The sequence below is a fragment of the Elephantulus edwardii genome, unplaced genomic scaffold (genome assembly GCF_000299155.1).
Source record: "Elephantulus edwardii isolate Elephantulus edwardi_28Jun2011 unplaced genomic scaffold, EleEdw1.0 scaffold00010, whole genome shotgun sequence".
NCBI lineage: Eukaryota > Metazoa > Chordata > Mammalia > Macroscelidea > Macroscelididae > Elephantulus > Elephantulus edwardii.
In genome coordinates this window covers 9594540-9622456 of record NW_006399760.1, presented here as the reverse complement: position 1 = coordinate 9622456, position 27917 = coordinate 9594540, and the positions used below count along the sequence as shown (strand labels likewise).

The following is a 27917-nucleotide window of genomic DNA, read 5'->3' as shown; positions in this document are numbered from 1 at the left end:
TTCTAAGCCATATACAATACTATTTGACATTCTTTTGTAACATTTTCTCATTTTGTTTTTACATTCTTGGGAATTCCAATCAGTTTAATTGTTTGACAGAATTTGCCTGCCTTTCCTCAGAAGGTGTAAATTTTTCAAGTGCCAGTAACATACACTAGAATATTTCCCAGGAGTGGCAGCTAATTGCAACTTGGTTTACTGGGACTGTTGTTTGAGAGCCTTTTTTGTTTGTTTGTTTTAAACCAATATGTTGTACATTAGAAAAATAGAACTTAAAACCAATGTCTTCAAAGTAAAAAAAATAAACTCTGTAAAACAATTACTTTGCCATGATAGCTACATACATAGACTTGAATTGCAATCATTTTTCACTGACATTACTTGGTACTTTTGCTAAAATTAAAGTAGTTTTTACTTGTTGTAACAAATCTAGAGCATTAAAAATGAAGTTTATGCTTCATTCTGAAAATATAGATGGCTTCTTTCTCTCAGCAAAAGTGTTCTTTGTGCTGTTGAGCAATTTACATTAACGACCCTCATTCCTTCTTCCAGCCTATCTAATATTATCTCTTTCATGTATGCCCCAAAAGGGTATAATTCATAAAATTTGATAGGAAAAAAGCCTAATTTCCCATGACAAAATTTGTATCTCAGAAAATAATTGTCATTTCTGCAACAAAAGTTCCCTATGGCATATAACTGCTGAACATTTCCTCACAGTCCAACAGAAACCGGCACAGTCTGCAGGCATTCGTATCATTGTCTCAGTACCATCAAGTCGAATCACTTCATAGCTGACCCTCCAGCAGCTTTTCAGGGGCTATGAATAGCATGGGAGGAGACTTCCCAGCTTTCTCTGGAGGAGTAGCTAGTGGATCTGAATCAGCAGAGAAAGAGCAGTCGTTGGGTCAGTAAGCACAACTTCCTACAAACTACGCTTCCTGAACTCCCTATTCCTCATAAATTGTGCCACATGTGTGTAGAACAAAAATGTAGGTTATTAGATTCCTGCTGCCAATGCCTTGGCTCTGATTTATAGCTACTCTCCGTTAGGATTCTGAGAGGAAATCTTTAAAGATGGAGATGGCTCATATTTATCCCACAAGGTTGCTGGTGGATTACAACCACTAGAGACAGTGAAACACCCTATGGAGTTTGGGTCGGAACTGCTAACATTTGGGTAACAACCTGTGTTCCTTTGTATACTCACTACATACACTATTAATGTACAAGTGCAACCACTTTTCATCCTTTATTTTATATTCACCATCCAAAGAAAATATGTTACAGTGATTACTTATTAAAGGATGGCTTAATAAAATTTTATGTCACTTAAACAACAAGACAACTGTCACAGCAACCTTTATTTTGATTGATAATACTATATCAAGTTATAGTATATTTACTTGTGGTTGCTCCTTGTTGTATGAGGCCGTCAACTTGAGTACCACTCACAGGGAGCCTCTTTATGGTAATAGAGTGCATATCAGTATAGTGGTGTCTTTTAAACAGATGACCCTGCATATTGTTATTGTTATGTGTTGTCAAGTAGCCTTGTGACTCATAGCAACTCAATGTACAACAGCCCTAACCCTTCTCTATCCTGTGACAACCTTATTGTCCCTGATACACCTACACCCATTACCTCAGTAACTGAATGGAGGGTCTTCCTCTCTTGCGCTGTCCCTCCACCCTCCCAAATATGACATCCCTCTCCAAGGACTGGTCCCTCCTGTAACATGTCCAAAGTATGTCAGAGGAAGCTTCGGAATCCTTGCCTCTAAGGAGTAGCCTGGTTTCACCCTCTCCAGGAAAACCTGTTTGTTCTTCTAGAAGTTCATGGTATATTTCAAACTCTTCTCCTGCACCACAGCTCAATGGCATCAATTCTCTTTTTACCATCCCTAGTCATTGTCCAGCAATCTCTGCCCATGCGTTTAACTGTCTCTGAAAACCTCAGAGGGTCAGCTACGGGTTGATTCCCAGACTATGGTATACAACAACAACAATACAAGGTAAACATACCCTGATCATATTTGGGCCTCATTATGTGAGGGGGGAAGGAAGAAAAAAAGAATGCAAATAAATTAAAATATTTTTTAGATATTTTAAAGGAAAAAATAAAGACATTATATTAATGAAGATGGGAAATTTTATCTTACTCTTGAACACACACACAAACACACCTACACCCACACACAGGTATCTTCTGAATGTCAAATCTTATGAGAATTCTAAGAAATTCTAGCATTTGCTGATTTATATATTTTTTCAATATTAATTAAAAAAACACCTCTTTTAACATGTTTCATTCCAAAAATCCAAATCAGTTTTAGGTTTTACTATTGATTATTTAACATAAAAGGTCATCTTCAACTTGTAGAAAGAAGTAGAAAAATATCATTTGCAATAAAAATGTGTCAAGTACAATATTTTAGGTCATTTGTGAACTTTTCCATCAATAGCACAGGAATCAAATTTCCTGTTTAGAGCCAAGAAAGCTTAAAAGTGCCAGAGCCTGTCTGTTGCATTTTGCTTTTCTGTTTCTCGATCTTTTGTAATAGCTCAAATTTTGTGTTATAACCTTTATAGCTCTTCTAACATCAATCTGTGATAGTCCTAGATTTCATTAGTACTGAAATTATTTTTTACAATAGCATAGATATATACCTTTATCTGATATTGAAGGGTCAACACAGACAGTATCTTAAAGATTTGAACCTACTGTTCTATGAGCATTTTGTATTACTTTTCGCATTGTAACTTTTCAAACAAAATCATATTGTCTCTAGCTAATGTTGCAAAAAACTTTGAGTTAAAGCCCCAAATTTTTTGAAGACTCAAGTATGTGTTCATGTAATCTGGTTATGTTCCTGGTTAGGCAGTTATTTCTGTAACACAAGTATATATCCAGATGAAATGCCACGGCCAGCACTTTTTTCTACACACTTTTAAAATGCTAATGTTTGGTAATTAGTTATTAGAAGCTGAAACCATGAATTGTGGTTCCACAATCACTCAGAAAGCATTTTGTCATGACACTGTCAATTGCATCATGATTAGCTGTAAAAATCAAGAAACATACTGAATTATATTTATAAACCATCAATTTAGCAGTTAACTATAACACTATAACAAACTAATCCCAACTTTATTATTTACCACAACTATTCAACTGTTAGAAATTACAAATCATAACTGCACTGAAATAGTCTCAGGTGATCACACTTCCTTTACCCTCATCACCAGTTCAGTCAGTGGTATTGGGAGTATTTTCGGATGCCATATATACACTGGAACATCTGCCCATAAATAATTAATGTATGCAGTAGATCTATTGTGGTATAACTTCTTGATTCTTAGGGTGCATGACTCTTCAAATGCAATGAGGAATTAGAATATAATCCTGCCTTAAAGTTTCTGGCAGGGCTTAATGGGAGCATCACAGCAAAGGTCCCTAGAAATCTCAGTGAAGGCCCTGCCTTTGTCCTGTAAAGAAATATTCAGCTGTAGAAAGATAGTTCCTAGGTTCAATGAGATACTAAGTGCCTGATCATAAGACACTAAGTGACACCAACGTCCCACCATGAGATAAATACTGGAAAATCTACTGAAAGCCAACATTAAGCATCAATCCATGTATATAAATGCTTTATTCAGAATTTAATCCAGTAGATAGAGAAAGGAAGGAAAGTTATACAAGTGTTCAGGTCTTTCATTCATAGGGTCTCTATGAGTGGTCTACAATGTAACAGCACTTAACAACAATAACAACAGCAGCATAGAGAGAGCTACATTGGCCTAGTGGATAGAAAGTTATGCTACCAACCCCAAACTGGGTGATTTTTCATCCAGAGCCCTCACGCCTGGTTTTAATTATTTCTGTCAAATATTCTTCTAAGTGGTATAGCACTGGTCTGTCCATTTGCTGTACAGAGGTAACTTGTGGTTGCTGTGATGCTAAACAGTGTGACATTGATGTGTCAAATGTAATAATGGTTACCCATGGTGGACAGTGCTCAGTGGAGTTCCCCAATTAAAACAAGCTTGGAAGCAGGAGTGGCATCCACTTTCAAATTAGCTTGCCTCCGTAAACCCTATGAACTTGGAGAAATGATGAAAGTTATACAAGTGTTCAGGTCTTTCATTCATAGGGTCACTATGAGCCGTCTATGACTCGATGGCACTTAACAACAACAGGTTGAGAAGGCCTAAGTAAGTTACATTAACAGATGGCTCATACTCTCATGTTCCAAACTGTTAATACTGTTAGACTATTGTCTTTCCCTGAATGGGTACCAGTGACTTTATGGAAATTTTCAAAAGTTAGCAGACTTATGATGAAAAAATACAGGTTTGATTCATGGATGGATCAGTTCAATATTTTTTTGAACATCAAAAATAAAATATATCGTAGACATATCCTGAACTGGCTCTGTAAGATGATAAATTACCCCAGGTTGTAGATATGCAATCATAAACTTGCTTTGTTCACTTTGTACAGAGCAAGAAGCCGTCAGTGTGGTACAAAGAGTGCCTGGACAATAGCTGCAATGTTGGTGGTTCAAAGCTATCCAAACACATCTCAGCAGACAGACCTGGCAATGTGATTCTGAATAGTTACAGCATTGCAAACCATACAATATAGTGATACTATTCATACACAGCAGCCAATAGTAATAGTACACACAAGAGAAGTGAAATGTGTATACAATTATTTCTAGGTAGCAGAGAAGACTTTGCTTGCTGGTCAGAGATGTGGAAGGCAATATAGCCTGGAAGGCTGGTAGTATGAGGAATGCAGATGGGCTAAAGAAAGGAAGCAGTTTGCATAACTTTGTGTCTTGCTTTAACATCTACCAAAAAGTCAAGTTTTGTTGTTTTTGTTATGTACCATCACACAAACCTGCTTGCTGAAACAGAGGAGAACCAGAAATGCTTGCTACAGAGGGTAAAGGACTGCAGCCTTTAGTATGGATTGAGGGTTAATGTCAAGAAGACAAAGATTCTCACCACTGGACCAATTGGCAGCATCAGGATGGATGGTGAAGAGATGGAGATAGGGAGATTGTTGACAAATTTAGTCTGCTTGGCTCCACGGTCAACACTCTTGGCACCAGTAGCCAGGTAATTAAAAAAAAACAACAACAAAACCCAACAAAAAACAACTATTGCAATGGGAAAGTCTGCTGTTAGGGACTTCTCTAAAGTACTGAAGAGCAATGGTGTCACTCTGGAGACTAAGGTGCATCTGATAAAGGCCATGGTCTTTGCAATCACTCATTATGCATCAGAGAGTTGGACAATGACTAGGGAGGACAGAAGGAGGATTGATTTGTGGTGCTGGAGAAGAGTATTGGATGTACCATGGACTGCCAAGAAAACAAACAGATTCATCCCGGAAAGAGTTAAACCAGGCTGCTCCTTGGAGGCAAGGATTCTGGGGCTTCATCTGACATACTTTGGACATGTTGTTAGAAGGGACAGGTCCTTGGAGAGGGACATGACGCTTAAAATTGTGGAGGGACGGGGCAAGAGGGGAAGACCCTCTATGAGGTGGATTGATTCAGTTACTGGGATAATCGGGATGGGTGTGTCAGAGGCAGTGCGATTGGCACAGGATAGAGCAGGGTTTAGGGCTAGTTACATAGGGTCGCTTTGAGTCCCAAGCGACTCAACGGCACATAACAACAACTACAACAACCATCAAGTCATAAGCAACTTATAGCTGATGCTCCGAAATGTTTTCAAGGGCTGTAAATTGCATGAGCAGATTGCCTGTGTTTCTCCTGTGGAGCCACTTTCGGATTTCAATCACCTGTCTTTTTTTGAGAGATTGGCACTTTAACTCTTCACTGTAATATAATCTAGTAAATTTCATTTGTGAGTATCCAAGCACACAGAGCTTGTATAATATATCCATTAATGTTGTCATCATAACTACAGGAATAAAGACAATAAAATAGCACAACACAAGGTTCTTTCTTAAGCAAGGGTCACATAATGTCCATCACTCTTGATTGTCCAGACTTCTAGCAACAGATCATTAACTTCATCTTTCATATGATAGCATCACTCAAGAGTATTAGTCAAACAAATGTTTGGTGACATATCAATTACACTGGACTTCTTCCATCATAGAGATAACTGTGATTCAGCTTAACTGAAATTGATATAATATCTAGATATTCAGTTGGCCTTCTCTACAAATCTCACTTATGTTAGTTTATCTTGAGAAGGGGTAACTGTTCAGGCATATAAGAAAAAAAAAGTATGGCGAGCTCTGGTGGCCTAGTGGCAAGAAGCTGCACTGCAATCCCAGGGGTTCGCAGTTCAAATCCACCAGATGTTCTGCTGGAGAAGGAGAAACAATCTCCTCCTGTACCAATCAGATTGGATTTGACGGTACACACACACACAATAATAAAATAGAATAAAAATTTAAAAAAATAGTAAAGTTATCTCTAAAATGAAACCTATGCTTAGAAACTATAGTCAAGGCATGACTAGACAGGCAAATGAAATAGCTACTACAATCACAGAACTACAAGGCTAATAATAATAATAATAATAAAAGCTAAAGTTGTTACTTTACACTAGTGTCAGGAGGAATGTTACTGATACACTGAGGATTCACTGAGAGGTCTCTTTGTGTTTCATTGACTGAATAGAACATAGAATTATCAACCACAATTTAAAAAAGGCTGGAAATGTAACAAAATAAATAAATAAAATAAAACCACCATCCCTCTCAAGTCCCTTGAATATGAAGATATGATTCACCTCATTAGGGAAGAATGGGACTAGTTACATTACTAAAAGTGAGAAAAATCTAAAATGAGTTGAGGAGTAGGCAGATGACAAATACTAATTATGGCCTCAGCCATAGTTGCAGCAGAAGAGAACTTTTTTTACAAAACTTATTCATTTACTCTTCAGTAAGAACTAAAGCCAACCACAATCTCAAAGACTTAGAAATAGATTCACCTTCAGTGAAATATAAGCACATGTGAGCATTTCAAGGAATGGACAGCATTGGGTACTTATTGTGCCCTGCTTCACATTCCCTTGGCTTTATCTGTGATTCCAGTTGCAGATTTTGTAAACAGTTGTGTGTGGGCTTCAACTCCTTTCAAACTGACCACATCTGGCCTCTAGCATGTGCCTTAGCTTTCTGCCAAGGACATTCTCTGATTCTATGGAGTAGAATACCTGAAGGAACTTTTGTACTATGTTGATAATATGCAGCCTAACAATCAAGTTGTTTCAACATTCTTTTATCCTCAGGAATGAAACAAAGAGTTATAAACAGATGAAGAGAAATTTCTTCTTGTTCCATCACTGGGTGGGGAATTTGGACAAAATATCCTGGTGACCCAGTGATCAACATAGTATTTGCCTTTGTATTGACATTTTTTTCCCTTCTCTGTCTCACTGCAGATAGCTCTTAATTCCTGCTCTAGGGATGAACTCTCAAATAAACTAGCTGTAATATAATTCTTAGTCTGAAAATTTGGTTGCAGTGGTAATGTAGACTATGACAGAGAGCCCCTATTTCAGACCTATTTCTGTAAAGAGAACTACAAACGGGGTTCCTATGCAAGGAAAAAGATAACCATTTTGCCTTTGAAATACAGCTATCTTTCTCATAAAATCCAGCATAAACAAATACACCAGTAAAAGCTCCACTATAAAATATTACAATTGCAATTATGTTCTAAAGAATTTAAGGTGGCATTCTTCATTATAGTATATGGAATGATTCTCCTGACTGAATGAGAGCTTAGCATTAAATAGCTGCAAAAGTTGCCAAAAAAGCAAATATTATTAAAACAAACATTAGTAGCTTATAACTAAAAAGTGGAGCATCTTGACCAGGGCTATAAGGTTTATGATCACTATTATAGATCTATTAAAAACATACCATAGCGTTCTATATAAATTGGATAGGAGAATAAATTACTTTAAATTTTATACTTCCCAATGAAAGAGAAAGGGGCATGATAGTGATTTTTAATTGCCTTTCTTTTTTTTATTTTTTGCAAAGTTTTGTTACTGACATCTTCTTAAATGCAGATAAAACAGTGACTAGAGGGGGCATAGAATGGAAAACTCTTTCTAGAGAGAACAATATTCCCTCCCTGACTCAAATGTTTTTAGTTTGGAAACATTCACATGGAAAAAAATAAGCCTGTAGCAAAGGTAATATCAAGTTTCTTGTGGCAACATAAGCTAACTAAAACCATAAAAACTTTAGACGGTAATTCAAGGGCAATGTTGTTGGGTTTTAACATTATCTGAAATAATAACAAAAACACAAACAGCTCAAGAAAATAGAAATAAAGGGATCTTACAAAAATTAAAAATTTTGTCTCTAACAATCCACAGAGAGGCTTTGTGGCCTAGTGAGTAAGGAGTTGTGCTGCCAAACCAAAGGTAGTTCAGCAACTCCATGGGAGCGAGAAGGGCAATATCCTTCTATATGATTTATAGCCTCTGAAAATCCACTGGAGGTTCAGCTATGAATTTGTTCTGACTCAACGACAATGAATACACAACAATTTGTCTTTATCAAATAAGTGGAAATACAAGTCACCAGGTTAGAGAATGAATACCTTTGAAATATATACATTGGATGAGAATCTAATAATCGAAATATTTTTAAAAGTTCAACAATTTAACATTAAAAAGACAAATTATGTAATCATAAAATGGACTTGAAAAGATATTAAACCAAAGGGGATACTCAAGATGTCAACAAAACCAAAAACAAGTTTCCAATATCATTAGCAATCAGAAAGATGCACATTAAAACAACAATGAGATAAAGTTACATCTCTGTCAGGAGAGTTAAGATGTAAATAAAAAGGGAAGGAATAACAAAGATATAGGGATATAAAAATCTTTTTCAATTGCTGAAAATAATGGACGGTACAATTTCTATGGAAAAACTAAAACTAGAAATACTTTATTACCAGTAGTTTGCTATGTAAAAAACTAAAACTAGAAATACTTTATTACCAGTAGTTTCATTGCTATTTATATACCAAATGACTTTTAATCAGAGTCTCAAATAGAAACTTAACATGCTTCTATTTAAACTCTATGAACAATGGAGAAATTAGCAGGTAAAAATAATATTAGAGGAAGAGCCCAGAGGCAAAGTCACTTAAAATGAGGATAAACCGCTGCTAATATTGTGGAATATGAGGAATGTGAAATATAAGAAGTATGACTGTAGGAACATTGGAAGTTGTAAAAAATGGAATGGAATTCTAGGCATTAGTGAACTGAAATGGACTGGCACTGACTGAATCAGATAATATATAATCTATTATGCCAGAAGTGAAAACCTAAGAATGGTGTTGCATTCATAGTTAAAAAGACAATTTCAAGATCTATCCTAAAGTGTAATGTTGTGAATGAAAGAATACCATCCATATGCATTTAAAGAAAACCAGCTTGTATGAATATTCTTCAATTGTATGCATCAAAAATTAAAGCCAAAGAAGAGGAAATTGAGGATTTCTTCCAAATTGGCCAAAATTACAATCAAGATGAATTAATAATTATCAGAGACTGGAAAGCAACAATCAGAGACAGTGAGGAAGGGATGTTAGTCAGAAAGCATGGTCTTGGTGACAAAAAAAGAGGCTACAGAATGATTGAATTTCATACACAGTGGCTTATTCGTAGCAAAGAAGCTTTTTGGAAAAACAGAAGTGATTTATACATGATCTCACGTGACGAACTTCATAGGAATCAGATTGCCTATATCTGCAGTGAGAATCCTTGAGGAAGCTCCTAACTGTTCACAATAATTAAAATTGTGGGAATAATCTAAATGCTCATCAGCAGGTAAATGAGTTAACAAAATGTGATCTATGCAGGGAGCTCTGGTAGCATAGTAGCAAGAAGCTGTGCTGTAGTCATAAAGGTGCATTGTTCGAATCCACCAGATGCTCCGCTGGAGAAGGAGAAGCAATCTCCTCTTATGCCAGTTGGATCCGATTTGACAGCATGCAGCAAGTAATTAAAAAAAAAAGTTTAAAAAAATGCACACTGTGGAATGCTAATCAGCCAGTAGAGGAAACAAATTTTATATCATAAGAATGTCACATGAATATGAATGTTTGTAACACATGAGTGGAGCTTGAAAATATTATCATGTCTGAAATAAGTCAAACACTAAAGAATAAATATTATATTACTTCTCTTATACAAAAAGACAAGAAAAGTAAAAGGTATTGAGGATGAATATAGAATGCAAAAGTGGCATGTGAAATTTTAACAGAAAGACACCACCTGGAGTATAAAACTTTTTAGTGGATACAAAGTACTAAAATTGTTACTATACCCATATAGTAAAAAAAAATAATATTTAACATGTGCTATAATTAACAAAATGATCCAGTGAATTTAGCATTTCAATGATAAACACAAACTTACATTGATCTCCCACAAAGGAAAACTGATTCTCACTGGTTTTGCTTTAGAATGGCTCATACTTCAATTCTGATATTTTATTTTTATATCCTACCCACTCATTTTCAGCAAGCAGGGTTGTATCATCTGTATAACGCAGATTGTTGATAGATCGTCCACCAATCCTGACACCACATTTCTCCTCATAGAGGCCAGCCTCCCGGATGATCTGTTCTGCATACAGGTTGAAAAGGTATGGAGATAGGATGCATCCCTGGCATACGCCCTTCCCAATTTCGAACCATGCAGTGTTGCCTTGCTCTGTTCTGATAACTGCATCTTGGTTCAAGTATAAGTTTCTCATTAGCACGATCAAGTGTTCTGGGATTCCCATTCTTCTCAGAGTCAGCCACAGTTTGTTATGGTTCACACAGTCAAACGCCTTTGCATAGTCAATGAAGCACAGATAGATATTCCTCTGGTACTCCCCGCTTTCAGCCAATATCCATCTAACATTTGCTACAATATCCCTAGTACCATGACCCCTTCTAAACCCAGCCTGGACTTCTGGCAGTTCTCTGCTGATGAGCGGTTCCAGTCGTTTTTGGATAATCTTCAGCAGAATCTTGCTTGCACGTGAAATCAGTGACATAGTCCTATAGTTTCCACACTCTGTTGGGTCATCTTTCTTTTGAATGGGAACAAATGTAGATCTCTTCCAGTCAGTTGGCCAAGTGGTTGTTCTCCAGATTTCTTGACACAACTTGGTGAGCATGTCCAGGGGAGCATCTGTTAGCTGAAATATGTCAATTGGTATACCATCTATTCCTGGGGCCTTATTTTTTGCTATTTCTTTCAAAGCAGCTTGACCTTCTCCCTTCATCACCATAGGCTCTTGTTCATATGTTGTTTCATTAAATTCTTCTGTGTCTGCCAATTCCTTTCGATACAATGACTCAGTATACTCTTTCCAACTTCTTTTGATAGCTCCTGGATTGCTGAAACTGAAGAGGACCTGTAGCACTTCCTACTGAGGGTCAGGGACTGCAGCCTTCAATATGGATTGAGGTTCAATGTCAAGAAGACAAAGATTCTCACCACTGGACCAATTGGCAGGATCGGTATGGATGGCGAAGAGATTGAGATTGTTCACAGCTTCAGTTTGTGTGGCTCCGTAGTCAACACTCTTGGCACCAGCAGCCAGGAAATTAAAAGATGTATTGAGATGGGAAAGTCGGGTGTTAGGGACCTCTGTAAAGTACTCAAGAGCAATGGTGTGTCTCTGGAGACTAAGGTGCGCCTGGTATAGGCCATGGTCTTTGCAATCACTTGTTATGCATCAGAGAGCTGGACAATGACCAGGGAAGACAGAAGGAGAATTGATGTTTTTGAGCTTTGGTGTTGGAGAAGAGTGCTGAGGGTGCCATGGACTGCTAAGAAAACAAACAGATTCATCCTGGAGAGGGTTAAACCGGGCTGCTCCTTGGAGGCAAAGATTCTGAGGCTTCGTCTGACATATTTTGGTCATGTTGTAAGGAGGGACCGGTCCTTGGAGAAAGACATCATGCTTGGGACGGTGGAGGGCAGGCGCAGGAGGGGAAGACCCTCTGGGAGATGGATTGATTCGGTGACTGGGGCAATTGGAATGAGTGTGTCGGAAACAATGAGATTGGCACAGGACAGAGCAGAGTTTAGAGCTTTTGTACATAGGGTCGCTATGAGTCACAAGCGACTCGATGGCACATAACAATAACAACAGCAACAACAACCCACTCATTTCTCTGTGTTTAGAGTTTCTAGAGGCATATGGTTTAGGAAGTTCATGCCACTCCTGATTGAGACAACTGCAGCATAGTGTTCAGCATCACAGAAACTCCAAGATACTTCAGTACAACAAATAGACAAACAACTGCTGTACTATTTAAAGAATGTTCAACCCAATATTAATTCATTTGTCCAGCCAGCTGACACCTGCTTGTGGAGGGGAAAAATCCAATAACACAAACCAAAACTTTCTTTACGTGACCCTCACCAAAATGTGAGAAACCCACTTCAACTTCTAGAGTGGAACCTTGCCATCGGAGCTTCCAAGCCAGCTGTAGACTTAGACCAGCACTACACTGCAGAATTTTAAAGACATGCCCAACAGATGCTGTGGACTATGATAGTAGATCCTCTCTGCGCTCAGAGCAGGCTCCAGAACTGCTGGACATAGGGTCGCTACGAGTTGTAGGTGACTGGACTGCACATAGCAGCAATAACAACTTTAGTAAGTAGAGATTTAAAAGGTTGCTTTCAGAACTGGGGGGTGGGGGGAGAGGGCTGGGCGGGTAGAGAAGTGCAGCAATGAATGAATGGAAATAAAAATTTTCTGTAAATGTTCATTAAAATTATTTAAAAAAATGTTTCTTTTAAGTGTTTAAGGTGTAACTTCCTGTCTTGAGCCAAAGAGAGAGAATGGAGTCAAAGACACTTAGAATTAGTTCAAAACTCTGAGATGACCATGAGACTAGAAAAATTAGATGATGCCAATTTACTACTTCCCAACACTTGGGATCATAATATAAGGTCCTGGATAGAAGAGGGGGAAATTATTGAATCAAATTCACAATCGTAACAGGTAGGGTCTGATAGAGACTGGTAAACTGGAGAGCTATTTAAGACTATGACTCTTAGTGTTCTTTTAAGCATAGAATTGAACTTACACTCACGGCTTAATTTTCAACCAAACAATAGACCAGATTGTAAGGTACACAATATCACTAGGGAGGTATACATTTTCAAGGACAATAAATCATCCAAGGGCAATAAATCATCAAAGGGAAGCATTTACCTGAGATAAAACTCTGAAAGGAGGAAAGGATAAGAAGGATAAATGAAAATGGTAAATTTAAGTATGAAAAAGGTAGAATAATAATATATTTTAAGGATCATAAACAACCTAACAGAAATTGTATGTATGAATTGTTGGATGGGAAAGCAATTCGCTTTGTAAATTTTCACCTAAATTACAATTAAAAAATTAAAACTTTTAAATGATTGGAAGTAACTAGTTAAGGAATGTGAAAACACACCTTACTTTTCCAATTTAGGGAAAAATATCACTTTTATAAAACATATTTTATCAAAAAAGATAACACAAAAAAGAAAGTTTAATAATCAGGAAATAAACATTATATATACAAATTTTTTTGTGTTAGATAGATAAATGCTAATAATGCCAATAGTTTTGAACTATTCTCTCTTGGTATTATTTCCTATGTTAGCATTTTATTTAAATGGAGTTACATAATGTCCACTTGTATATCACACACATTTAAAAGTTAAAGTTATTTGGACATATATCTGTAAGTAAATTCTATATAATTAAAAAGTAACTATTGAATTCACTGCAATGATCATCTTATTTGAGATACCTCATTTATGCTTGTCTTCCAGCCTGGAGTTTCCAGCTGTTTATCGGGAAATGCAAACTAGTATATCTTTGTGTCTGTGTTGTGACAAAAATATTACTTGCCTTCCTGGCTGGATGAGCTGCTGGATGAGCAGAGGAGAATGTTCAAGACAATTCTTTCAGAGTGGATCTATGTGCATATTGGATGAATGTTGCAAAACTTAGACTCATCAACCCTCAACCTCCCCTTGTTTATTAGAAGGAAATAATATACTCCCAAGAGACTGCCTGCAGACGTAAGGAATTTCAATTTTATGAATGATGATGACCAAAGGCGATGAATGTTGATGAAATTGTTGAATGGTGGGATCTTTGAGCCTAAAACAGTCTTGCATGTGAGTGCCTTCCTGACCCTAAATGAACTTTCTTTTGAATTAGCGCATGCTCATACTTCAGAACTGATTCCAAATTAATTTAGTGCCCTGACAGTTCCCTTCCACTGCTAAATCTAACTAACTCAAGCTGTTGAGTTCAAACCAACTCATAGCTGACCCAACCTGTAGCTTATTCAACTCATAGCTGACACTCTTGTGGTTTTCAGACACTATAAATCATACAGGAGGAAACAGCCCCATTTTTCTCTCATGGAGCAGCTGGTGGATTCGAACTGCATGCCTTTGGGTTTGCAGCATGGCTTCTTACCACTAGGTCTCCGGAGCTCCCTTCTATTACATTGCTTACTTTTCTGTATAGTCTGTCTGCTTGGCATATATGCATCTTTGATTTGTTAACTTGTTTTTGTTGGAGCCCTAAACATGTGGCCTCCTTACTTTCTGGGTAATCCCTTCAAAAGATACCTAAAGCTGCAATCTTTATAGAACAAATTGTAAGACTTTCTTCTCCGAGTTCTAACTGTCCACCTTGTGGTTAATGGCTAAAATCCCTGTTGCACTACAACGATTCCTTTAGAAATTGAATATTAGCTATTAAATCCTCAAAAAAGTTAGCATTAAATGTAAATTTTCCTCCTAGGAAAATTGTGACATTATCTCTTATAGTCTTCAAAGGTTCACGATCTACCTAAATATCTATTTTAAGGATCATAGTTTTTACTTTAAACACGTTGCCGCAGAGTTTTAATTGATGACCATGCTTAGAAACACATTTTTCCCTCCAATGTATTACTGTCATTTGTGGCAACGTTTCAAAGATATTCTACAGTTAACTATTTAAAAGGCATATATGATTAGGTATTATTGTCATGATATGAGTCCAGAACGAAGGCTGCATAGTGGAGTGGACCTGGGGGAAAGGATTGGATAGCAATGAAAGAATTTTACTTTTCATAGAGAAAAATGAACTGGAAGGGAGGGGTATCCAGGGAGAAAAGTGCAACAATGAATGGAAATCCAAAATCTCTATAAATTTTCATTAAAATTAATAATAATAATTAAAAATAAAAAAGATGTTCTCCAGTTGTCAAATTTAAAACATACAATAAAATGGCAAAAGTCTAATTAGTTCTGGTTAAGAGTGATTGAATGTGCCAATGGCTGTGAATCAGCAAAATTTCTTGGAGTATATCTTAACCATTTTATTTTTGCTAAATCTGCAATGTAAGGAGGATGATATTTATCATTTAATAAGTAAATACATGAAGAAACAGTATTTTGTAAGTTTTGAGCCTTTAATAACTAACTGATTGTATTCCTTTAACAGAAAATTTGAATGACAAGGAAGAAACTCCAAATTATATAAACACATGTACATTTTTGCTTGACATTGTATGGATGTTTTTTCTGAAAGCACACTCAAGGAGTGAGGACTTAAAACAAAACAAAACAAAATATGTTTGGATCCAAAGTAGGGAATCTATCACATCACGGTTATTCATGTTGAAACAAAACTGTTTATATTGCTTATATTCAGTATTTTTCCTTAATACTTAGATATATATTTCTTGCCAACAGAAAAGTGTGTCGATAAAATTCATCAATTAAAAGCCAATAAGTACCTTTCTTGGATCAGCCGTTTAAATATATGTTTACTATTCAAAACAAAAATCATTACCTCACCCAAATCTCCATACTACTAGAATACATGGGACAAGGATTGTAATCAGACGGATAGAATCTAAAATATAATTATAATCCAATATTATATGATCTAAAATATAAATTTTACATTTATATTTTACTGCATAAAGTCCTCTTTTAAACACCTCACAAGAGCTCTCAGCCTAACAGTATCGAGATGTCAATGCTGGAACATCAATGAACCACCAGATGGCAGCAACGCTTTTATGAATAATGCAGCATTCCATGCAGTCCATCTAAGATTTTCTATGTTAATAATAGAATATGCTTTACTTTACTCAATGGACATATTTGTTTGTAATGAATCCAGCCTTTCTTTTTAATGTCACTAGTTAGTTAGACTTTTGAGGAATACGTTTGCTTTCTAGTACACACACCCCCTGAAAATATTCTCATACACATTAAACATTAAATAGTTGTCGAATTTGATTTGATGCTATGGTCTGAAAATGTCTGTGGCTTGAAACAAATATTTTCCTTTCTGGGGGACAAAGAACATATGTATTTGTAAATTATCCAGTGAAACTGTCAAAAGACAGGATGTCATGTAATTTTTTATCATTCTTATCAGTGCATTATACGCAGCAAGAACATGTTTTCAAACTCTCTTTCTGCAAACCGCACTCCAATCTATCACCGATTTCAAATGTCAGAAGCTTCTTGTTTACTTGAGAATAGGTGTGGCCCTTTGGAAAACAGAGTTTTGTTTAAATTCAGATTAAAGGAAAACCCCACAACTACCAACCTCTTTTTTATCTAGATGGGGAAGAAAATCTTCAGCATTAGTTTTTCTTTCTTTTTTGAAGTTGTTTGCAACAATTTGAACATAGCCACTTGAAACCCTATGGTTCACATTGTCACCAAGGAAATCAGATTTACTGGTGTTTCTCTGGGAATGCCAAATGAATGTCAGAGAAACTGATGGGAAGGAGGCCAAGCACCTAATAGGTCTCCCCTGAAAAGAAATGCATCTGACCTCCCATTGTGAATGTTCCCTCCTTGGTGGAATCACCTAGTACTGATCTGTTTATCTGAACAGTCCAAGCAGTTTCCTTCCTGATTTCATCAGACATTCCGTTTTATTGTTTCACTTAGATCTTCACTTGGCATCCTGTTTTGTTAAGATAAAAGAGAAGCCTCCACCCCACTTCAAGTATCAAAAATCCTTAACCATCTCCATTCTTCTATACCTTTGCTTTTGAGTATTTATTTTTTACTAAGTTACATGTGTTATTCATATAAAGAGATCTTCAGCACACAGATTCCACCAGTGGCCTCGAGTAAGTGTTTCTGGTAAATGTTGGCATTCTCTTTTTCTTCTTAAGTGAAGTATTCCCCCTTCCTTAAATGTGTTCTTTTTAAGTCCCTGTTTATGGATGCCTGCTTTGTTGTTTTCTTATCCTACTTTAAACATTGCTCTGAGGTTTGAGAGTTCTGCTCACCACTGCCCCAGATTTTTCTCCTGCTTGGTGGCTTGTGTCATATAAACACAGAATATATGTTTCTCTCTTGCCTGCAGATCCAGGCTCATTACCTTATGCTTCTAAAAACCGAGTGGCATCCGTTATTTATCCGCCAGTGATGCCATACTCTCCAAAAACACTCAATTTTATTTCACCCGGTGTCATCCTTATGGACAAGCTATAAAATGTGATACTGTTTACTGGGCCCATGTATTATGTACCAGTTTTAGGGATTAAATTGTCTCTTTTTCTGGAAGAGGTCTGTTTGCCATTTAAAAAACAAAACAAAACAAAACAAAACAAAACAAAACAAAAACAACCCAAAAACCACCACAACAAAAACCAACCAACCTACTTAGCATGAAAGAAGAAATGACTGTCATTATATATATATTTTAAATATATATCTTATATATTTTAAGTATATGTATTTTAGATAGATAGAAAAACAATGAGAATTTTGAAACAAATAGGGGAAAAAGGGATCACTTGGTCTAAATGTTGTCTTGCTAAATAATCATGAGTATAAAATGTTCCTTATCCTAACCAAAATCCTCTGCCATCAACTGGATTCTACATTGTGGCAGCACCATGCATCAGACAGGACCACACTTCACAGGGCTTTCTTGGCTGTAAACTTACAGAAGAAGGCTAGACCAAGCTTTTCTTCGGCTGCATGGCTCTCAAAACTCTAACTTATTGCCTTCCAATCAGAATTAACTCACAGCTGACTCTCCAGTGAGTCTCAGAGCTGTAAACTGTGCAAAAGGAGTCTGTAATTGCCCATCTTTCTCCCAGGGAGCAGCTGGTGGATTGGTACCAGAGTAAGGCAGCTTTTGTGTTCGCAATGCCAATCCCTACAAAATAGGCAACCAGGATCACTATTTTGGATCTTACACAGAGAAAAATAACAAATGTGAAAAATCATGGCACTTGTTTACTGTGTTCTTGATCTTATTAGGTGCTGTCCAGTCTACTTCATCTCAAAGAAATCCTATCAAGCACAGACCTCTTCCTTATGCTCTGCTCTCCTCATTATCTCAGATATGCCTGAGCCCATTGTTACAGTCACGGTGTCAAACCATCTCCTTGAGAGTCTTCCTCTATCTCTCTCATCTTCACCTTTCCCAGCATGATATCTTTCCTTGAAGACCAGCCCCTTTCTGACAACATGTACAAAGCATATGAGTTGAAGTTTCTTCATCTTTGCCTCTAAGGACTTGCATTTTGTTACACTGTGTTGTTGTTGTTATACTTTGTTGATGTTTTGGGCCTTTGAGTTGAAACCAATCCATAGCTGACCGTCCCGTGGTTTTTCAGAAGCAGTTAATTCACAGGAGGAGACTGCCAATCCTTCTCCCATGCAGCAGTTGGTGGATTCAAACTGTGTGTCTTTGGGATTATAGTACAGCTTCTTATCATTTGGCCATTAAAAGCTCCTTTAGATTCCATTAAATTACCCACCACCACTACTGCTGATGTTGGGGTTATTCAAGGATAGTTATAGCTTGATCATGATCTGTATGAGTATCATCAAGAAGCTGCACTGTTAATTACAGGTGTGAATGGGTGGCATGCACAGATACTCCCATCCTTGTCCTACCAAAATATCACGTAACTGAAATGATATCTACCTCATCTTGTCAGTAAGTCCTGAACAGCAGGGTGTATTTAAGTCAGTAAAACTCAAGATGCATTAGAAAAGCAATCACTCCTCATTAGCTATGCCAGAAAGTGACATGAGGTGGGCTGACTAGCGCTCTCACTTCTCAAGGTCCCCTGCACTCATTCTTTTGCTCAAAAGTAAGCAACTTCAGAAGCCAGTTGACATGCTCATTTTTAAATTTGTACTTTGTTGTTTTAGAAACTTACAATCTGGTTCCCTCAGCTAATTTGGGACAAACATTCACTAATGTGGTTATTGTCATGTTCCCCTTGTCATCTAGTTACATTCTGCTTTGATGACAGTTCAAAGAGAAATGATTGTCAAAAGGCAGTATTATTCCTTTTATTAGCTAGTAGAAAAAAGAAGCTGGGCAAATGAGTCCACGAGTCTTAGACCAAGGAGCTTCATGAAGTCCCTCAGAAAACAGAAAATTGAAATTGTTTTTCTTTAAAAAAGATTATTTATTGCCTTTTAATAACTCTAGACTTCCAGAATAAACTCTTTAGAAACCATCAATTGCTTTTAAAAAAACAACAAAAAACAAACCACCCATAATGTCTCAAAAATGAGTCTGCAGAAAAGACAGTGGTTCCCAAGTGATGTGGTCTGAGTGAGCAGTTAGGGTGTTCCTTTGAAGAGGGTATTTCCTCCCTGTGCCTTGTTTCTATTTCTCCTTTCTACAGTCAAGGCTTCATGCTTTTCAGGCCTTGTCTAGATTCTTGACATTGATTTTAGGTTTTGCCTCTAAGTTTTTTCCTTTGAAGTAAACCATACACATTTTTGGCATTCTTATTAAAGAAACATTAAACACTAAAGAATCAATTGTAAAATTACATCATTTCCTTTATACGTTGTTGTTGTTTTTAAGGTCCGTCATAGCAGCACTCATAGTGACCCCTATGAACGAAAGACCTGAACACTTGTATAACTTTTCTTATTTCTCCAAGTTCATAGAGGTTCCAGTGGCAAGCCATTTTGGGGAGTGGATGCCACTCCTGCTTCCAAGCTTATTTTAATCAGGGAGCTCCACCAAACACTGTCCACCATGGGTAACCCTTATCATATTTGATACATCAGTGTCACAGTGTTTAGCATCACAGCAACCATGAGTTACCTCTGTACAGCCAATGGACAGACCAGTGGTATACCACTTAGAAGAATGTTTGACCAAAAACAATTAAAACCAGGTCTGTTCGTTTATATATGAATGAATTAATTAATAAATAAATAAAGACATAAATAAAATCTTCTGTGCTATCTCACTGACAAAAGGGGAGTGAAAAAGAATGAAAATATCCACACCTCTTTCTCTTCATTAAAATATAAAGGAAGAAAGAAACAAAGTCTTGGAATCTCAGTAGAGAAACAGGAGGTGCCATCAATGTGTCTCTTTCATTTCAGGGCATTGTTTCTGTAGCTGTTGCAAAGATTCCTTTGACAAGTTGCTTGGTAGAGACTATTGGGGTTGGGGAAATTTTTTTTGAAGTATTAACTTGGCTATAGCACTGTTGTTGTTGACTGCCTTTGAGTTGAGCACAACTTGTAGTGACCTTATGAACAAAAGGCCTGAAGCCTCTCTCCAACAATAGATATTTACCAAAGAATATAGCATTAACTACAAAATTTATTACTTAACTTACACTGATTCAATATTATATTATTTTCAGTAATTATAAGGGTAATGAATTACACAGAATTTTTTTAAATAAGGGCAGAATATAAAAAATATAAGATCTGAGAAAACATATTCTTAGGTGCACAGAGAATAAAAGAATATCCAAGTGCTTTATTAAACCTTACACTATTGACTAAGCTCACAAAGCAATAGAGCAGAAGTAAAACAACTGTATTTCACAATATTTACCTCCATCTACATTCCATTGAAACCAAGAACGGAATTTCTCTTAAAATATTGTGAGATGATGTGGCTACTAAGTGAATAATGAATTGTTGTTGTTATTTTGCTCTTGTTATGTGTCATCGAGAAGACTAAGACTCACAAAGACCTAAGAACATAGTCTCTCAACTTTTCCCTATCTTGAATCAACCTCATCATCTCTGACACGCCTGACTCCATTGTCTTAGTCACTGTATCAATCCATCTTATCCCTGGCCCTCCTCTTTTGTGCTGACCTTCCACCCTTCCGTGCTATGATGTCCTTCTCCGAGGACTGGTCTGTCCTGGCAACATGCCCAAAGTATTTGAGACAAAGCTTCAAAATCCCTGCCCTTAAGAGCAAACTAGTTTCATCCTATCCAGTTTAGACCTGTTTTCTCTTGGCAGCCCATGGTATGTTCAATATTATTCTCCTACATCATAACTCAAAGGCATCAATTCTCTGTCATCTTTATTCATTGTTCAGTCTTTAGATGTTTTGCAAACAATTGTAAAGACCATAGCCTGCATCAGGCAAATGTTGGTCTCTAGCCTGACATTGTTGCTCTTTAGCTCTCTGGAGAGGTCCTTGGCAACAGATTTTTTCCCAAAGCCACCCATCTTTTAATTGCCTGACTGTGGCTGATATTCTGCTGTTTATATTAATGCCTGTTCTTTGTACTTTATTTCAAATAGAGAATAACTTCATTTTATTTTAGAAGAGGAGCGTAAGGATTGCCATTTCTTACTTTCTTAATGTGGAAGAACATTGAGTCAGGAAAGGAATTCTGCCCTGAGTTCCACATAGAATTCTGAGTGGCTTAGCCAAAACTGGAAAACAGGTCCCCACACTGCGCAACCCACTTCTCCTCATATTCTAAATGATGGATGAATATATAAGAAGTAGATAACATGATTGGAGGCAAGCTATAAAGCAAAAACAACTGTGTTAGAAATTAATGCTCTTCTTACTCTGGTTTATTTTTAATGCTGTACCTTTTAAGATACTGTAATTTTCTAAAGTGAAGGCAGCTTTGCTCAAAATCTAATGCATATATGAATGTGAAGAATCATCCTTTTGCATTTATTCTAACTACAGGCATTGAAAACCGAATGAGAAATTTGGTAAAAGCTCATATTTATTTTAAACTGCCACTTTTAACAGAGGGAAATGAGTAAAAGCAAAATACCAGTAGTTTTCCTTTTGGCTTAAAATGACATTTTCCAAGACTTTATTAAATTATCCTTGCATTAATAAACATAAGTAGTACTTAGACTTTTTAGGCTGAGACATATTCAGATCAGGAAGAACAATCAAATTATATTTAAATAATGAATATCCATGGAAAATATTGCAAGAATACGTTTAATATATGTTATAGCCAGAAGACTCTAATCAAAATAAGAAAAATAATATAATGATAAATGTCTGTAAGTTTACTTCACTTTTGAACTCCATCTCTTGAGATAGATTTTCAATTTTTTTTTAAATTTTTAACCTCTTTAATTCACCCCTTACGGTTGAGGTTACACAGTGGTGGTGAGAAAGGCAGAAAGATTTAACTTTCTTTTAATGTTTTTCATCTAATATTTCTCTATAGTTCAAGTAACTAATTAACAGACACTTAATTAGAGAGAGTTTCTCTATTGCCTGAAGTGTCACTTAAGGCACATAATCATAGTTGTGTGGATAAAAACATCTTTTTTTAAAAAAAAAAACCATTAAAAAATTTTTTAATTGTCATTTTAATAAAAGTTTACAGAAAAGTTAGATTTTCATTCATTTTTTGCTGTACATTTTACTCCCCATACCCTTCTTTCCTGCTCCGCAAGTTTACTTTTTTCCTTCTCATTAGTTTATGCAAAAACATCTTTTAAAAGAATACTTTAAAGTAAACTTAGAAAAACTGAGATGTAGTCAATTTCTGAGGAGAGATCAATTTTTCAAGGAAAAATGACGTACATATTCAGTAAACAATTATTTACATTTTACTTTTTGTAATGAAAAGGATCAAGGAAATTAATTGTGTTTTCTTGTCTTTTCTCCTTGTTTAAAAAAGAGAGTTCAGTTGATAGCTTGGAAATCATCTCAGTGGACAGGGCCACAATTGAAACCATAACTAGTAACTTTTTGTAAACCTAAGAAAGATAACTTTAGCCTCAGCAGTAAAAAATTAATAAACTTGGCGAGCTCTGGTGGCCTAGTGGCAAGAAGCTGCACTGAAATCCCAGAGGTTAGCGGTTTGAATCCACCAGATGCTCTACTGGAGAAGGAGGGACAATCTCTTTCTGTACCAGTCAGATCCAATTTGATGGTACACATGAAAAAATAATAAAAATTAAAAAAAATTAATAAACTAAAAAGTGTCCAATTCTCTGGTTTAATAGGTATAAAGCAGTGTGGGTATAATTTCTGTCCTTATGTTTTCTTTGGAGAGACAGAACTAATTTACATGATAGAAGTAAAGAATATTTAAGTGGTAAATTAAGTAGCACAGAATTAATTACAGAACTTTGGGATTCCTGTACATTGAATAAGAGGATAGGTCCTTGGAGATACACGAATGTATCAGAGATGTATCCTCCATGTATTTGAGAAGTGTAACGTGTACTATTTCACCCCAGACTTTTGAAAACATTCAACATAGAGATCCTGACATTGGAAAGAAAGAGGAACATGGAAACGAATATATTCTTTAACTTTGAACCAAGAAGCTAATAAAAATGGAAAGCTTTATCTATTATTTTAAATCAGTTTGCTGCTATTTTATCAGTTGCCTTTCCTACTGAAATCTTCTTACATGCCTGATGTACCCAGGAAGGAAAGAGGAATCCAACTTCTGTTTCAACACTGCCTGACAGCACTGCCATCCCTTTACATGGTTTTATTTAGTTATTACAACTATCTCTCTGTAAATGACATTTAGGATTATTTAAGATTATGTTGTAATCCTTTTAATCCTTAGTGCTTTAAATTTCAGACTAAACACTAAAGAGCAAACTAGCACTTAGCAGGGATGTTTAAAACATGTGATTTGAGCATAAATCTTTTTATTCACTCTTTCTCTGATGAAGACCTAGTAGTGCTCTTAAGTTGACTAAAAAAACTCGTATCACAGTTCATTGCAAATCACTCGGTTGCTAACTGTTTCCCAAGCTGTATCAAACTTGTTATGGTCCTTGACAACTATGCTAAATGCAGAATCAAACAAAAGTTAGTAGCAGTGAGCATTTGCCTATTTAACGAGAATCTGTGCAAGCTTGTGTTAAGTGCAAAGTGTCACTCTGTGTTTGTAGACGTGTAGAAATTTTCACTTTGCTTTCTAAAACAAACCATTAAATATGTGTGTGCACACACACTGCATGTGCTTAAAATATATACCTTTAACAAATATACATATTATATATAAACTTAATTTTTAAGAAGCCTCAATAAATTTATTACCTATTAATTAATAGCTCAAGGGTCTAAAGTATATTCTGTTAAAAAACACAGGTTGATATTTTTGAACTTGATCTGTGAAAATCCTTTTGCTATATTAAGAGTAATTATGATGAAAAATTGAACTTCATTTTCTTTCTGTTTCAGTACCGTATCCTAAAGAAAAAAAAAGATTGAATATACAACAAGGGTTTTGTAGGGCTTTGACTATGATGAAAATGTGAATTTTAATACAAAGAGAATATGAAGACAAAATGAAATGCATATTGTGTGTGTGTGTATGTCATAAATGTGTACTCTGGCATATCTCAAACATCTTTCTGGAATTTCTCAGGCAAACAATTTTGTTTGTTTTGTTATTCATTTTAAGTTTGACTTCTGTTCAGACATTGTAATTATGTGGCATAAAACTGCAAATCCATCAACCTTTTAAAGACAGATTTCAAATTTTAAAATATTTCTAATTTTGCTCTTTGATTTTTCTTGAACCAAAAATCTAAACAGTCATTTGCTATCTGTAATCTATAATTCATAGACTGATATTGAACACCAGACCTAATTCAAACTTGGAATTCTAACGCTATTTCTGATGGAGCACATCAGCTGAAGCTATGATGGTCTTTTTTCCAGTCAGGAAGAAACACTTCATTATTCTGTAGGTAATGAAACCCTTGCACATACACATTCAAACCCCAAACAATGCTTTAATACTGTGTTTTTGAGATATAACCATGTTTATTCTGATCATTTGAGAGTTAGGCCAACTAATGTATCTAATCAAATATTGATGTAAGTCATCTAGATTTAGCTCTCTGGCAAATCCTTCCAGATGGTTTTTTTTCTCTAACAAAACTATAAAAGCTATTTATATTGTTTCTCTCTAAAGGCTTAGTTTCATAGTCCATATCTATGTATTAGTAAATTTTACCTAGTTCTTGTGCTTAGGTGATGAAAGCCTGACAAGAAAACAAAACATTTTGCCTCTAAAAGAATGAAGAATAAAATTAAGCTTGAATCATTATGTGACTTTGTTATTCACCTCACCCTAAGAATCATCTCTTATTCATCAAAACTGTGTACAAAACAAAGTGTGGGCCATATATAAGAAAAATGACACCCAAAAAAAACCAGCTTGGTTGCCTGACAAACGAAATTAGCTGGCAAGATTTCCACTTCCAAAATACTACTCCAATGTAAAAATGATAACAGGAGATGGATAATCATATTTTTAAAATGTTAGATTATGTATACCAAAGATCAGGATAGCTTAAACATACAACTATGTATATCATGTTCATTTGTCACTATCATTTTCTTTGAGTTAATTCTGAATCATAAGAACGTCAGGTGTTACAAAGTACAATTGCTGCATTGAGTTTTCTTATCTGTAATAATAATGGAGCAGAACACCAAATCTTTTCTTCTCTGGTACCTTTGTATGAGTTCCAGGTGCCAAACTTTAGGTTAGCTCAAAAACAAAGCAATAGCAGCAAAAAATCAACCACCAAACACCACCCTCCATTGCCGTCTGACCAGAACTGACTCATGGCTGACCCTTCGGCAGGTTCTGATCTTGTAAATCTCACAGAAGAGCGTCCATTTTTTACTTTCTCTTAAATTGTACACAACAACAGCAAAAATCCATTGTCATAATGTCAACTCCAATTCTTAGAGATTTTTAGGTTCTGTTCTGCTTCTTTCATTATTTATTTGTTTTTATAGGAAGCAAAATTATCCTAAAACAAAAACTACAATAAAGGACATGAATCATTACAGATAATTTTGATTATTCAGAAGTGCTTTGTTTAACCCAAACAGGTCTGAATTTGTTGGATACTTGCATTGTTGTTGTTGTTATGTGCCGTCGAGTTGCTTGCGACTCATAGTGACCCTATGTACAACAGCCCTAAACTCTGCTCTGTCCTGTGCCAATTGCACTGTCTCTGACACTCCCATCCCGATTATCCCAGTCACTGAATCAATCCACCTCATAGAGGGCCTTCTCCTCATGCATTGTCCCTCCACCCTCCCAAGCATGATGTCCTTCTCCAAGGACCGGTCTCTCTTCACAACATGTTCAAAGTATGTTAGACGGAGCCTCAGAATCCTTGCCTCCAAGGAGCCACCCGGTTTAACCCTTTCCAGGACAAATCTGTTTGTTTTCCTAGCAGTCCATGGTATTCTCAATACTCTTCTCCAGCACCACAGCTCAAAGGCATCAATTCTCCTTCTATCCTCCTTGGTCATTGTCCAACTCTCTGATGCATAACAAGTGATTGCAAAGACAATGGCCTGTATCAGACGCACCTTAGTCTCCAGAGAGACACCATTGCTCTTCAGTACTTTGGAGAGGTCCCTAAGAGCAGACTTTCCCACGGCAATGCGCCTTTTAATTTCCTGGCTGCTGGTGCCAAGACTGTTGACTACGGAGCCAAGCAAACTAAAGCTGTGTACAATCTCAATCTCTTCACCATCCATCCTGATATTGCCAATTGGTTCAGTGGTGAGAATCTTTGTCTTCTTGACATTGAGCCTCAATCCATATTGTAGGCTGCAGTCCTTGACCCTCTGCAGCAGGTGCTTGAGGTCCTCTTCAGTTTCAGCAAGCAGGGTTGTGTCATCTGCATAATGCAGATTGTTGATAAATCGTCCACCAATCTTGACCCCACATTTCTCCTCATAGAGCCCAGCCTCCCGGATAGTCTGTTCTGCATATAGGTTGAAAAGGTATGGGGATAGGATGTGGCGTTCGCCCTTTCCAATTTTGAACCATGCAGTGTTCCCTTGCTCTGTTCTGACGACTGCCTCCTGGTCCAAATATAGGTTTTGCATTAGAACGATCAAGTGTTCTGGGATTCCCATTCTTCTCAGAGTCAGCCATAGTTTGTTAGCATCTGTAAAATCTACATCTTCAGACCAAACCAAAAACCAATTCCAACTTGATGGAACCCAACAATACCAACATAGATTGTTCAGATTTCTGGTGTCCTAATGGTCAAGAGTTTCACTGTCAGCCCAAAGGCATACCACATGAACTCACCAGCTATTTTAAAGGAGAGAGATGAACAATATCTTCCTTTTTGATTTACAGCCTCTGAAAATTCCCTGGAGGATCAGCTTTATATCCAATTTGATGACGCAGAGCAACAATATGAAGGCTCTGTAAGTTGGAATTGATTTAACGGCAATGGGTTTTGGCATTTGATCCTTACAGAAGTCTCAATAGGTTAATTCTAGAAATGCATTGAAGAACAGCTGAATTTATAGTGTTCAAAGGTTCAAATGCTCTTAGCACAAATTTAGTCTTGAAAAAAATCAGGATAATCTGGCACGCTTGACTATCAACTGTTGTAAAGGTCAATAACAGCTATAGAATGGTTAGTGGCTTTGTAAGCATAGACGCAAATTAAATTTCACCAAAACCAGAAGGATATAAATCTTCATAATCTAAAATTTTAAAAAATGCCAAAAATATTTTTGGCAACAAAGAATACAAGATATTAAGAGTTCCTATTTGTTCTTCTTTAAGAATTTTTATTTGGCTCTTTACATTAA

At 36.4% G+C, this 27917-nt stretch overlaps 1 protein-coding gene across 2 annotated transcripts in view; it reads right to left on the bottom strand.

The window, feature by feature from the left end:
- ARHGAP15 (Rho GTPase activating protein 15) overlaps positions 1–27917 on the bottom strand; it is a 948827-nt gene that overhangs the window by 716616 nt on the left and 204294 nt on the right. The window lies entirely within an intron of this gene.